This window comes from Molothrus aeneus, chromosome 8 (genome assembly GCF_037042795.1).
Source record: "Molothrus aeneus isolate 106 chromosome 8, BPBGC_Maene_1.0, whole genome shotgun sequence".
In the NCBI taxonomy this organism is placed as follows: Eukaryota; Metazoa; Chordata; class Aves; order Passeriformes; family Icteridae; genus Molothrus; species Molothrus aeneus.
Window position 1 is genome coordinate 28,071,973 of NC_089653.1, and position 15,214 is coordinate 28,087,186.

The 15,214-nt window shown below is 48.3% G+C and overlaps 1 protein-coding gene across 3 annotated transcripts in view; it reads right to left on the reverse strand.

Moving 5' to 3' along the window:
- The window catches only part of AFAP1L2 (actin filament associated protein 1 like 2), a 66,940-nt gene that overhangs the window by 35,097 nt on the left and 16,629 nt on the right, over nucleotides 1-15,214 (reverse strand). The window lies entirely within an intron of this gene.

A 15,214-nucleotide genomic window follows, 5' to 3' on the forward strand; every position in this document is an offset into this window, starting at 1 on the left:
AGAGCCTACAGCAACATCATTATTGATTGCTAGATTTCTTTCTTAATAATCTTGCTCAATCCCTTGTCCAGCATGCAGTCCTTATCCATCCTCCTCAAGGTAATCTGGAAGCCCAAACTCCAAGAGGGAGGATCATGCAGCTGAGTCACTGAGCAGTGTTGATGGAGCAATGTGCAAACCAGAGATTTTTTCCTCTGGAAATCTGGTGTTTTAATTATCAGCAGAGAAAAGTGCTAAAATCCCCAATACCAATTCTCCCCCCAGAAAAAATCCTCCCCACCCCCACAAAATTCCCCCATCTACAGACATCCCTAAGGACCAGAGTTCACACTCCTCCCTAATATGAATCAAAGCAAACCAGTGCTCACTACACTTCAGTTTAGGGTTAAGGAGCATAGAAAAACAAGCTTTAGTAATTCTACAAAGAGGTCAGACTACAAACCCTCTCCTGCCATGAGTCACCACTGCTCAGGGAGCACCTCCCAACAGGGATCCAACATCTGCCACCAAGGGAGCCACAGCTCCCACCCACCACTCCCCCAGGTGTGAGGGCAAGGCACACCTGCCAGGTGACCTGGGGAATTCTTCACTCTGGCATTCAGGAGATACCACCTTTACTCCTCTCCCACACCTCCAAAATGATATTTCACCAAGTCAGGGTGGCAGAGCAGCCTCCCAGGAACAGGCAGCTCCCCTGTTTGCTGTGGATTACCAAGGCAGCTGGGCACCACATGAAATGTCACAAGACACATGTGCCCTGTTAGGAAACACCAGTCTTGTCCTAATGCTGCAGGGATGCCCAGAGAAAGAGAGGCTCTGCCCTGCTTCACACCCCAAACACCACTTTCATCACTCAACAGGTTTTCAAATGGGATTCAAATCTCTGGTACCAATTTTTTTATCTGTTATTTATCTGTTATTAATCCCTGTTGCCAAGAAACTCCCAAATACATTTTCTCCATGGAGCTTCTTTATCCAATACTCATAAAAACAATCATTGGTGGCCTTGAGAAAAACAAGTGTCACTCATGGAGAGGATGCTCAGAAGAGAACCTCTCCCAGGCCACCCAATTTCTGCAATGGCTGCAAACACATTAAATTTCCAACACAGGCCCATCCATGTGACAGAAATGTGTCCTACCAAAACACAGGAGGAGACACATGAGCTCCCACTTGTCCCCTACAGATGCAGGCCCCACTGGTGTGATCTGACTCATGGAGCACAGGCCAGAGAAGCCACAGACATTTCCCTGCTGAGATGAGCAATTGCAGTGACCAAATGGAGGGTTCCTGGTTTGACTCATGGTGACAGCCCTGCTCCCCTGCCCATGGATGCTTTACTGCATGGGGGAACCTCTTATAAGGCAGAGGTAAGCACCCAAAATTCTGCCAAGAGCAAGCCTTGGTCAATAAACCTTGATTTACCATCTGCACCCTGAGCTTGAGCTCGTCTCCAGCAGCAGCAAGTCAGGCTCACAGGGATGCCCTGGAGGAAAAGGAGGCTCAGGACAAGACCACCCCATGGCACCTGTGCCACCCTCCCCAGCAGAGCCTGGCAGGAGCCCAGAGGGGCTGATGCAGTGGAAAACCAGGACAATGATCTGCATTTCTTTTTTATTTTCATGTGAGTTGGAAAGCTTCTCCCTTCCTATCCTGACTGTGAGGCATGGGAAATGAAAGACAGCTCTTAAACCAGCAAAACAACCATTTAGGGGATAAAAAAGATTTTCTTACTTTGTCTGTCTTGCACTTTGTTTACATGAATGAGAGCCAGTTATCCAGACTGGGAACAATACTCTGAATTAAACCTCTGAAACCCATTACATAAATATGCCAAAAGTATCGCTAATCCTATCACAGATTTAAAAGTTAGATCATTATTTTCATTTACCATCTCAGCAGAAAATTTGTGACAAGAAACTGCTGAGGAACGAGTTCAAGTCTTTCCAGCAAATTCAGCTTCCTTGGAGCTTTTCTAAATGCACTTTTGACTCTTTCATCCCCCTCTTAACGCACTTTGGAGGCATCCCTGTAGCTTGGCTATAAGCTAGCCATGCTGGCATTTCTCTTTTCTCAGCATTACATGTTAATAAACACTTTTGTCACCCCTGGAACCCGGGGATCCTTTGTGGAGCTGTGGTTTGGGAGCAGCAGCTCCCTGCAGCTGGGGCAGGCCACACCAGCCTCCCTCCAAAACCACACTGCTGTGCTTTCCATCCACAAAATGAATGGAATATAGCTCAGCACTGGCACTAGTGAGTTAATAACCTGTAATGAGAGCAATAACTTGAGGAACTCTCTGTTTGCTCAGTGCTTAGGGCAGCCTGGCCAGCCCAACACCCTCAGGTCAGGACATCAGGAGCATCCTGCATGCAGGAGCTGCCCTCAAGACAGTTTTCTAGCACTCACAGGCATAAAGAGATGCACATCCTCACCAGTGCCAGCTGGTAAGGCACAGCCAGCCCTTCCTGCTCTGCAGAGAAAACTGCTGCCCATTCAACTTGAGGGCCCAGAGAAAAAGAGGAGCAGAACATCTTGGACATGGCTCAGGAGAGATCCCAGGCTGCCACTGCAAACCTCTACTCAACCTTTGGTCTTTCCTTCCACCAATTCTAGGATTAAGCCCCAGCCCCAAAAGCAAAGCCACAGAGCCTTTCAATGTTCTCAGGCTAAGAGAAACACAAGGATTGCTTCTGTTTTGGCTTGTTGCAATTCCCTTTGCTTTATTATCTGCCCAGCATTTCTAAGAAAGAAACAGGCAGGTAAAGGAAGGACAAATGACTGGGAAAACACTCCCCATTGCTAGGACTAGGCATATTTTGTTGCAGGAGACAGTGAAAACAATAAAAAGTGTGGGCATTTATAAGATAAAATACCAATACAGTTGATTTAACTTGTTTGTTTCAGGAAAAAAGACAAAAAACAGAGGGGGCAGGAGGATCCCTGGGGCAGTTGTCCTCTCATCCTTACTGCCAAGGTGGTGGATGCTTAACTGAAGTGATTTGAATTCATCTTCTCTGGAGGCTGCTTCACTTACTCATGTTGCTACAGAGGGTAAAAAGCACCAGCTCTCCCACCTCAAAGAGCAACAGGGATTTCTACCGTGTGTCTCTTTTGGTTCCCCTGAAAAGCTTCTACATGTTGTGGGGCCTTCATCACTCACCTTTGGTTACAAAGAAAACCAGACAATCGTTTGTTTCTCCCAAAAGAAGTTTCTTTCAGGCACTCGCCCCAATTTCTCTCACACTGACACCAGGAGGAGTTTGCTACCACCCCACACCCACCTGTGTGACAAACTGGCCAAAGGGGAGAAGGGCCTGACCTGGCAGCCAGGGGGAAAGGTGGAAAGGGCAGGGAGCAGTGACCAGCTCCATCTCAGCCTTCAGCAGGGACATCTGTCACAGCCACCTGGGCAAGCTGCTAAGCAGGTCACACACTGCACAAGCTGCAGGCAAAAAACACAGGCACAAGAACTGCCAAGCTCTCAAGGGCTGCTCAGGCCATCAAACTCCCTCCTCATGGCATTCAAGAAATGTACACTCTAAATTTCCTCTCTATTTTGAGTAACACCTGCCTGAAATTTCCATGTGGGACATGCCAACTTATGCTTCTACAAATTGCCCCTCCTGAGGGGCAAGGAAAGTGCAGGAAACTGTTTCAGAGATGTAGAAAACAAATCCTTTCAGCAGCAAAATAATACATTTCATTTTCCCTACCCATGATTATCCATCCTTATCCAGAGCTCTTTGGAGGTAGTGCTCCAGCACATTTCACCCACATCCTTTGTGCTCAGGTGCTGGGAACAGCACAGGGCCCAGGAGCTCTGCCTCTCTGCTACTGTAAGGAAATCCATCAATTGCACACTCAGCTTGGGCAATGCTTGGCTCGTCCTGCAAACCTGAAAAGGCTCCTGTGCATTAAATATTCCAGAGATTTTGTAAAAGTCCACTTTCTTCACTTGCCCTTCATCACAGGCAGCCTCTTAGGCCAAAGCACATGACTCCAGCAATGGGGCTGATATCAGAACCTTGGCAGAGATGCACTCAGCACTCACTGATGCTCAGACTGGTTCCACCAAGATGTATTTCCTGCCCTAACTCACCTCTCTGCACCCAGACCTCTGCTTGCACCTCGGCCATCACACTTTGCAGCTTTTCTGCCCTGTGTGAGGTGCCTGCAGGAACTTGCTCTCCTGGCTGCCACAAGGCACTCTGCCTTCCTCACATGAGTCAGCAGGCAGCAACAGGAAAGCAGTTCTTTGTGCTTGGAAAAGAATTAAGTGATTTTGAAGCAGTGGAATGTTTTGGACTAGTTAGCTGACCGACAGCATGAGAGCTTCAGAAGAGGCTGCATTATGAGAAGCAAACTTCAAAAGGATAAGTGACAAGGCCAGAGTGTTTGTGGTGCCTGAGGAAGTAATTAGAATTTAAAAGGGACACAGATTGGACGAGTACACTAGGCTAAGAAAGATGAACTGCTGCCAAAAAAGTTTCTTTTGCTTTCCCAGCTCCCTCTAACCCACATTAGAAATGCAGTTTCATGAATACCTCTGTCTCAAAACATTTTTACAGAAAACCCTTGCAGTTGTTGAAAACATGAGAAAGATGCCACCATCAAAAGCTAGATGCCTCCTGCTCCCATTTCTCTTCTCAGCTTATTAATGGCTGTCTTGCTTTCATCATTCCCAAAGAGGAGAGGGTTTCTGCAAACTGCAAACCCCTCAGAGATAAGACATTTCTTAGACAAGGCGTTTTGTATACAGCACAGTTTATCTTCCTTCATCGCAGGGTTGGATTTTTTTTTTTCTTTTTTCTTTTTAAGCAAAGGCTTCAAAGGCTTGCAGGGTTGGTGAGCACTGATGTCTGCTCTGCTGGTGAGTGACCTGCCAGGTCAGGAGCACTGCTCCAACTGGAGAGGTGTGATGTTAGCCAGAGATCAAACTGCACGCAGAACTCGGTGGTTTCTAGTCACCGAGGATCATTGCTGAATTTCTGCTGCTTTCAGATCCCTGCTATGCGATCTTTGAACTGGTGACTCAAACAAATGCAAGGCTGCAACACAGCAGAAATGTCTGTTCTGGTTTTCCCCAAAAAGCTGAAGCAGCTCACAACAAACTCAGCATTTAGCCCCTTCCACCAGGAGGTCTCAACACTTCTGGGAAAGCAAAGGCCAGAGCTAGAGGTCTGCAATAAACTCCAAGGGCAGAAGTGCAGCCTTGGAGTGAAGCCAAAGTTGGTGATCCACCAGGGCCTTTTCTCCCCAGCACCTGCTCTCTACCTGAAGACGTGAATACCCCATTTCCTTGAACTTTTTCCCTACAGTAGAGACTCAACAGCTCATATTCAAACAGTGACAGAGACAACTGAAATGAGTCACCATCTCTCCCAAATCAGACAGAGCCCTGTTGTGTGCCCAGGTGCAGGTGAGAGATGGTGAGTCAGGCTGGAGGAATGAGCTCCAGCAGCACACCTGGCACAGCCCAACCACCCCATTCCCAGCCCGGGGGGTCACTGCAGCTGAGGCTCTCCAATTGCTCATCTGTCAAGAGGGCAAGGAAAAAAGATTGCTGGGAGTTTGGCAGGCGTAAACAGGCTTCCAGTAACACTCTGAGGAAGCTCACAGGATGTCACAACACAAAGTATTTACTGAAAATTGTCTCAGCATTCAAACGTTCTTTATGTATTTAGTTCAAGCTGTGTTGGATTCCATCTGCCTCAGGCTTGTGGGTGCAACCATAATCTCAACAGAATAAAAGTTTTCACCCTATGATGTCACTTATGCCCACAGGTTTCATGGGGACTTTCTTTCCCAAGCTCCTGACTCAGTTTTGAGGGAAAAAGAATGATCTTTGTACAAATGCAGCTACTCCTCACAAGAAGGTCTACAAAGGGTGCCACACTTTGGGACACAGCAGCAGCCTGGCAAAGCTTCTTGCTGTGGAAGTGAAGACACCAGTTCAATACTTGCTCCAGGAGGTATCAATGGTCCCATGAGCCTGGCCCATACAGAGGCAGCCACATGGGTGTTTGAGCCATGAATCAAAGGCAGCTGGACACCCAGCTCCCCCTGCTCTCCTGTGTGGTGAGTGCCAGGATTTGGGTGTCAGCTGAATGGGCTGAGCTGGTCTTCCTGGCCTCTTGCACTTGCATGGGAGTTGGAAGGTTGTGTTTAGAATATGAAAGGAACATTCCTTTGAGAACACAGAAATGCCTGGAGGACACAGGAGCACTGCTGTAGTGCTGGGCAGCCACCACAGATATCACTGGAGCTGTACCCTCATCTCACAGAGATCTGTGCAGCCCCACTGAAGCTTACCAGAGTTTGAATGTAAGCCCAGAGAAGGATACTCCTCCATATGGAAACTCCAGGTTCATGCAGGCACAGATAGACAGTACAGAAATTTCCCAGTTCACATTAGATGCAGATGTCCAGCTCTGGGGATTCCAAAACACCAGAGAAAAACCAAGATGAAAGCAAAACAAATGCAAGCTGCACTTTATTGAAACAGGAAACCGCAAACCGCTCCACGTTCAATGGGAAGCCCAAACTCTGGGATTCTGTTTGTTTTGAACCATAAACCCCACCAGGCTAGTGGAGCCCTCCTCAAGGGTGGGAGGGACTGAGGACCAAAACCAAGCTCACACTGGGCAGCACCACAGGCAGCTCCTCTGCACACTAACACCAGCTCCTCTGGAGCTGCTCTCCCATTTTCTCCCATTTAAGTAATTCCCTATACATACATTATACATGCTGCTGGTGCTCCTAGGGGTAGGAGTCCTGCAAAACTCAGTGACCCCTGAGGCTCAGGCCTGGGGACCTGAGTTTCCTGGACACTACCATCTCCACAAAGGCTGTTTTTAATCAGAAATACCAGCCAGGACCTGAGGAACTTTCATGAAAAAATACTTCTGTGCACCTTCAGTAAGAAAAAATACACAAAAACTCCAAACCATCACTGTCCTGATGGGCCAGGATGCAGAAAAATCTACTTGTTGTGTGAGAGAATAAATATCAGGATCAGACTTCTTCATGCCAGTAGAGCTCCCCTGGGTGAGATTCATGAGGGCAGCTCCAGTGACTCCATCCCAGAGGGGTGCTACAAAGCCCTCACAGCTCCTGCTAACTGCACTAGCAGACTGAGTTTATGGCCTTTGCATTTGCCCAAAAAGCCCAGAGTAGCTGGGAATTACCAGGCATAGCCACTGAAGACTGAAAAGCAGTGCTGAAAAACAAACAACACCCAAACCAGGAATTACAAGGCCACCTTGAACTTCTTTTTGGAAATATTTAGGCAGGATGTCTTGCTGAGCTGACACATCTGGTTTCCAGAAGGACTTCAGCTGGGAGCTGTGCTGGACTAAAACTTTTCAGGATGCCACGAGAAGTGGGAAATGAGGAGCCTGGCTTCTCATTTCAGCAAGAAATGAGGCTTTCAGCAAGAGGAGGAGATGGAGTTAGAAGCCTCAAGGGGACAATTCCCATGGCTATCCCTGCTCAGCAGGGACTTGGACATAACTTGAAGCAAAGTCCTCTATTCCCTGCATGTACCAAGTACAGTGTGAAGGTGATGTTAAGGCTGTGTTCAACTTATCTACTTCCCCTAATCCATCACTAACAATCCATCTTCTGGCAACTCAGAAGGGCAGACCTGTACAAGCATGGGTGTGATTGACTTATTGATGGCCCTGGTCCAACTAAAGATGTCAAGAATGTGGTTACCCCCATCCCTTCACAGCACATCCTTGAATTCACTCTGAAGCAAGGCTGTGGTGGGTTCTGAGCCCATGCTCAGGCTGGGGAGGGATGTCTCAGCAGCAGAGCAGGCAGGAGCATGCCTGTGCTTAGTCAGTTTAAAACCTCCCAAAGCATCCACCCAGCTACAGAGAGGAGAGGAGCTCCTGAGATGTACACAGAGCTCATTCCTAGCATATTTCACCTTCCAGTACAGGCAGGAAGCAGGATCCAAATTTTCAATAGGACAAAAATATCTCTTCTTTCCCTTGCTATACAAAGCGTGGATTAGGAGCACCAACCAGGTGCCAGGTGACAAAACCAGCTGGTACTTGCAACAACACAGCCCATCTTGCACACCTCCCATTCAAACAGCATTCCTTCTGCAAAAAGGGGAGAGTCTCTTGCTTTGTAATTTGTCTCTTGCTTTGTAATTTGTCTCCTGCTTACCTAACAAAAAGATCATAAATCACAGCTGGTTTCCAGGTCTTCGTTACTGTCCAAGCAGCACTAACAAACCAAGGCAAACTCAGCATGGACCCAGGGGACCTGGGAACACCCAGCCAGTCCCAAAATAGGAGCAGTTTGGGCACTCCCAGCTGGAGCAGGGCTGGCCCCCTCCCGGCACTCTGCTCTCCCAGGCAGCGCTGGAGCAGTGGGTCAGGGGGTGCATTCCTGTGACAAAAATACTCTGAGAAAAACCACCCAGAGGGAGCACCAGGCCCCTGCAGAAGCCACTGGAGCTGCAATGGCCCTGTTCATCTCCAGGATGGTATCAGGAGCCCTGGGAACAGGGCTGCTTTCTCAGGACATCCCTGCAGAGTGCCTGGCACTGCCTGCAGGGACGGTGCTGTGGTGCCCAGCAACTGTGCTGAGATCCTGCTGCATCAGGAGGAAGGGAGATGGGCAGCAGCACTCATTAAAAAAAAACTAAAAACGCACCTAAAAAAGGGCTAAAATCAGCACAAACCCCAACAGCAATCAGGTTGTTGCCATAGGAATAAGTTCAGTGTTGTGGCTGCCAGACAAGTGGGTCCTGTAGGCTGATGTCCTTCCGGTAAACTTGGGAAAATCATCAGCTTTTAATTACAAATCTGGGGGAACATCAGATATTAGTGTTTGTACTGCCATGTTACAGCTTGGCTCTGGTTAAGGCTTCCCTTGGCTCCCAAGGTGCTGGAAGACAAACATGTATTTTCTTTTCATTTCAAGATAGCTGAAAGCCATGGCCTAAGCAATGAGAACTGTATGGGATTAGGAATAAATGAATAAAACATTCTTAAACAAACAAACAGAAATCCCCTGGACTCAAATCCCCAACCAGGACCCTGAGAAGCCAGAGAAATGCAGCAGTGGTGGAAACCATTGGGCCAGCAAGCCTGAATCAATCAAACCTGGTGCTCCAGAGCAGAGTGGATTCACAGGCAGCACCTGTGAAACAGCCAGCAGGGCACAGGGTCTGCATTTGGGGGTCTGGCACAGAAATTTCTGGGTCACAGCACAGTGTGCAGGTTGATTTTGCCCAGTCACAAGGCATGGTGCAGACTGGCTGCTTTGAGCTCAGGCAGATTTAGTGACATCCATTGAGGCAGTCCTTGTTAACAGCAGGGATCCTTTGGCCTGAGCAGCACATGCCACAGTCACACTCACAGCACATGAAGGAGCCCTTTCCTTTATTCACCTCCCATTTCCTGCCCATCTGTTCCAGCAGCAAACTCCCTGTTCTCATAGTGTGTGGGGGATAAATGGAGAGGGAAGGAGCAATCCCTCCCCTCCACTGTCTCTACTTCTCCATCACGCAGTATCAGCATCATTTCACCCTGCTCCTTCCAGGAAGGGGAACGATTTGCAGACACAGTCCTTCTGTTGAAAACCAGCTTTTCCACAGAAAGCATGGACAGAATTAACAGCACCCTCAAGCAAGGCTGGACATGCAGTTTGCACCAAAAAAAAAAAAGAAATCAATCCAACTGTGCAGGGAGAACTGCCTCCCCTGGGTAAATGGCATCCCCAGGCAACTTTGCTCATTAAGAGGAGATCAGCTGCCACAGCAGGTGGAGGAAGGAGAGATCCAGCACAATAAAGCAAACCTCCCTGCTCTGATTTGGTTGTTAAGGGGATGGAAGAGAATGTGAGGAGGGTGAAAAACAACCACTTAACCCTGAGCATAGAACCAGGCCGGGCTCAGCCCCCCTGTGCCACAGCACAGGCTACTCCAAAGTGCCCCGAGGAGCAGCCCTGGTGCTCCCTCTTGCTTACCCTTATGCAATGAGATCAGAGCCACCTTGTGCAGGCTGTAGCCAAGGCAAGAACCAGCCAGAAGGGCCAGAACTGCACAGGCACCCTCCACCAGCACCTTGGGTGCTGCAGGCTGAGTGCAACCAGCCAGCTCAGCTGTGGGCATCACAAATCTTCAAAGCTCTTCCCCTCTGCAAGCCTTTTTCCATGCTTCTGGTTCTGCCCCGAGCTCATGTGTGAGGTTTTGCAAAGAAAAGGAAGCCCCAGCAGTTTGATGGCTCATTGATGGTTTCCTGGAGCCAGCTCCTGCCATCACCTCACAGCCAGAGCCTGCTGATGTGGGTCAGTACCAGAGCCTGAGGACAGGCACAGGGTGTGGCGAACCCACCATGGCTGGCCAAGCTCTTCCCAGTGCTGGCCTCTCCTCGTGGGCCCTGCAGAGCTGCAGCCCTCCTGAGTTATGAACACACCCAGTGCCAGATGAATCAGCCCTGCTTCCCCCCAGATTTACAGCCAGGACACGGGCAGTGCTGCAGGGGAAGGTGCAGGGAGGGGCTTGCACCATGTGAAAACAATGTCATTGTTTTGCTGGGCACACTCACCCCCTCCAGCAGGAATGCTCCAGCGGGAGAAGTGAAGCTGAGCACAGACCATCCTCCACAAGGCCCATGCAAGGTGCACAGAGCCACAGCAGACATGTGGGCCCTGCCTGGCCAGGCCCTTCAGCAGCTTTCCACCAACACAGTGGAAACTGTGGGTGTCAAAGACTCTGACTCAATATACTGCAATTTAAAACAAAACTAATCTAGTCAGTTAAAATAAAAAGAATCATCCTGAAGATTTACTTTCCCTCTCCTCCTGAAAAAAATCAGATTACCAGGTCCTTGGCTAAGATCTGCTTTGCTGGAGGGATGAAAACCTTGACAGTGGTCACACTTAAGGAGTAACAGATGTTCCCTTCCACTAAAGTCCTTCCTTCCTTCCCAGCTGAACTCCAGGGTGTGCAGGAGACCTGATGTGCCAGATACTCTGGTGAGGAGCATCCCAGGGACGCTTCCAGACCCACAAAAGCAGGGAGCAGCCAAGGAGGATGGACATGGCAAAGGCTGTGCTTGGCTGGGCTGGAGCTGACCTGGCCAGCAGCTCTGCCCACATCACCAGGGGTGGGAGCTCACCTTCCTTCACAGCACAGGAATGGAAAACAGCAGCATGGGAGGGCCTGGGAAGGGGCTGACCTGCCCAGAGAGACTTCATGCTGAACCAACCAAATAAATAAATAGAGTGATTTTCCCCCAGCCAAGCAGAACTGCTAACAAACCACCTTTCTGTGTGACACATTTAGCAGTGCTTTGAGAAAATCAGGGAGGCAGTAAATCCATTAGCACAGAAAAGCCTCATCTTCCAGCCCTGACAGCACACTGTCAACACTCAAGATTTTCATCTGTAGAAGAATAGCTTTAGAGCCACAAACTCAGATACCTGGAGTGTTTCAAAAGCAGATTCAGCAGAATGGGATGGCTGTTGATCCATACAGCTGTGTTCAATGGGAAGCCCAAACTGTGTTACAGGAACACAGGCCCTGCTCCAAGGAGCTAAAACTCCCTTGACTGACACAGATTTGCCACTATGCAGAAGCATTGTAGGATGGTTTGTGCCAAATTTGTTTAAAAACTCCTCCTCTGTTACCGAGGGTGCATCAAACACCAGCATGTGTTAGGACTGGGCTAATGTGTGCTCCCAGATTAATGCATGCTCCCTGGGGCTGCTGGCCTGCTGCCATCAGGGCACACTGCTGGCTCCTGTTCATCTTGGTGTCCACCAAGAGGCTTTTGCAGAGGTGCATTTCAGCTGGCTGGCCCAGCATGTGATCCCTGGGGTTATCCCTCTTCCAGGGCAGGACTTGGTCCTTCTTTCTGGAACTTCAGGAGATCTCTGTTGGCTCATTCCATCAGGCTGGTGAGGCCCTTCCTAACAGCAGCACAACCATCAGCCCTGTTCCTGGTGTTATCTACAAAACTGCCCCTTCAACCAGGCCATTAATGCAGGTGGAGCAGTGACTGGCTTCCAGCTGGATTTTGTGTCTCCATTCACCCACTGAGAATGGCAGGTCAGGCAGTTTTTGCCTCACCTCCCCATCCACTTCTTGGGCCTGTACTTCACCAGTCTGCCTAGGAGGATGTTACAAGAGAGTGTTGAAATAAAGTCAATAAACACCCACTGCTCTCTCTTCGTTTACCAAGCTTGTTGTTAGAGTTTTACACACATCAAGGACTGTGACATGAGAAGGTGCAATAAATAAGCAAACATTTTCCCAAGCTGTCTACTCATCACAACCCAGACATAAGTAGTAAGGTGTGTTTGGGGTTATTTAGAGCAAGCAACGTTGTGTGTCTGTGGGTTGTTTGTATTTCTGTTTCAGGATGAAAATACAGAGATAAGAATATCCATATATCATCAGACAGACAGAATCTGGTTCCCTCACCTGTATTTCTAGATGCTGCCTTAAACCAAACAACAGATGCAGTAGATAGATACTGTGAAGGCTCATTTTAATCAGCATTCACCTGCATTCAGTTTACAGCAGAAACACTGGCACTGGGTCAAGTTACATCACACCATTCTGGCAGCATTTGAATGCCTCCCACTAATGCATCAGACTTTCTCTCTTGGCCTTCCTTTTCATGGGGTTAGAAGAACATCTTGTTCAGAAGATTTGTATAGTGTATACAAAAATCATACAAACAGGTTGATGCTTCTTTGTTAAAGCCTTGGGGTCTTGGCCTCTTGCCTGAGCTCCATCCCAAGAGAACAATTCACTCCACATTAAAGAGGCCTTGATCTGAGTCTCACCGATGGACAGGGCTGCTACAGGCTGACTGATCTATTCCACCCAGAGGAAGGAAGTCAGCTTGGAGAGCTCTTGCTACACTGACAGCCCCCACTAAAATCTTTATCCCCCTGTGACAGCCACACACGAGCAGCTCCTGGTGACAAGCAAGAGCAGCCTTGGACTTTCTGCCCTGATGTGCACTCAGGACTCACAAAATGGCTCAACACAGCTCCCATGGTCTCCAACCATTCCCCCAGGCAAGGGCCCTTTCCACACACCCCAAAGGCAGGAGTTCAGCTAGAACACAAACCATAATCTTTTTTCTTCTTCCGCCCCAAAATTTAGCCAGTTCTTTACCTATCTGCTAGCCCACCCATCCACAGCCCACCCCCTTGGACCATAATATCCCAGTCTGGGCACACAGGGCTGGACAAGACCTTCCCCACAGCTGAGTACCCCCACTGCATCCCAAGTCAGGAAATATCCAGTTTTCCATTCAGAGACAGGCTTTAAGACTGGGGAACATATATTTCTTTTCTATTTACAGCTAACAAAATCTTTGCTTTACAGCAGTCAAAATACTGCATATAAACTTTTCTCCGTGTTGTGGGTAGGAAGAGAGCTGAAAAAAAGCAAATCAGAATAGTTTACTCAGGGAAACACAGAAATTGCATTTCCTAGCACAAAGTCATTTTGACAGAGATCTTCTGTTTGTCTTTCCTGGTTTAACCCAGACTGACAGATCTTGGGCCTAGTTTCCTTGAAGTCAGTGAGAAAATTTCATCAATATTCTGATAATTTGTTTCTCAGATGGAAATATCACAGAATATGTGTACAATCAGTCAAAAAGTGTAATTTAAGAAGCAGTTTTTCAGGCTGAAAATTGTGTTTCAAACACAGACATTAACATCATGAGGGCTTTGGAGGGCTCAGACAGCTCCAGCAACGAGCAGAGCATGAGAGGTCCTGTGCAAACAGGGACAGTGAATTCCCCAAAATGAGTTTGTTGGCAAAGGCAGCACAATTCCCTCCTGATTTATTTCTACATTGAAAAAGACATTCAACAGCTTTCCAGCATTAAGACATTTTCACCCCTCAGTCCAAAAAGGGCTTAGAGCTACTTCTGCCCAGTTACTGTACATTTCCACAACAGTGTGGAGACTTGGCAGGCTTCTCAACCAGCTGGTCAGCCTCAAATCCACCAAAATGTGAGGAATAAAATATTTTTTCCTCCCAAATTTCTGAGCAGCTGTTTCTCAGGAAAGACTGGCCACTTTCAATGAATCTGCAAAGCTGCTGGGTGGGACACAGACAACACCACTTTAACCTTGCTCACAAAGCCAGGGGTGCCTTCACGTCTCTAACATGATTTTAGGAGGGATTATTCCTTATCACAGAGGATATTTCTTGAGTTAAAATAAACAGGCCTTCTAGAAATGCAAAAGAAATGTCTAAGGAACTGTTTGTTCTCTTCATGTCATTGTCCCTTCTGTATTTTTGCAATAAATTCACTTTGGGAAACATCAAGGTTATTTCCATAAACCCATAACCCTTCCAAACAAGGAACCCATAGAGCTACTGAGATCCCTGTGCTACTCTGTCCTCTTCCTTCTGCCTGCCTTTGGCTATGCTGCCTCAGCCCTTCCTTGCACTTACAGTGGATTCCCCCCGAGCTGCTGATGATCCACATCCATTCTCATTCAGGGCAAGATACATGCAGCAACAAAAGGATTTGGTTTTTGTTGTGTTTTGTGGGTGTTTTTCCCCCATCAGGCTGGCCAGATGAATCAGCTCAGAGGGTGGTCTGACAGTCAGAGCCAGCACAGAGCAACCAGCAGCAGAGCCTGGCTAGGGCAGAGCAGGTCCTGCAGCTCCCCTCTCCAGTGTTTGGCAGCTCAAGGTCCCCCACTCTCATGACCCAATTAGGAACCTCACTGGCTCCAACCTGCCCTTCAGGCTCTCACTGGACTGGAAACTGTCAAGGTCAGACTTTCCCACTACTTTTTATCTCATTACTCTCCCTACCTCTGGCATCTCTTAATTGGAAACCACCCACACACCCAGCTCATGTGACAGCTCCGTCCACTAACGTTTAACAGCGGACATTTTTCCCTGATCTGTTGGTTCAGAGGCACGTTTTTGTACAAAGTAAGACTCCAGAATATCAAACCTAGTTCAGGTGGGGAAAAGTCTCTCATGAAGCCCATTGCTTCCCAGCAGAAGGTCTCTGCTAGTTAATATTGTTCCTGATGCTGATCCCTCAAACACACCTTCAGTGAGTCCCAGTGCAGTGTCCTGAGCCCTGCCAGGGTCCCAGGTAGCCAGAGCATGCACTTCTCACTAAATCCTCACAGGCTCTGTCCTCCCATTATCCTCACTACCAAGCCAGACAAGAAAGCCACCGAAACCCAACCA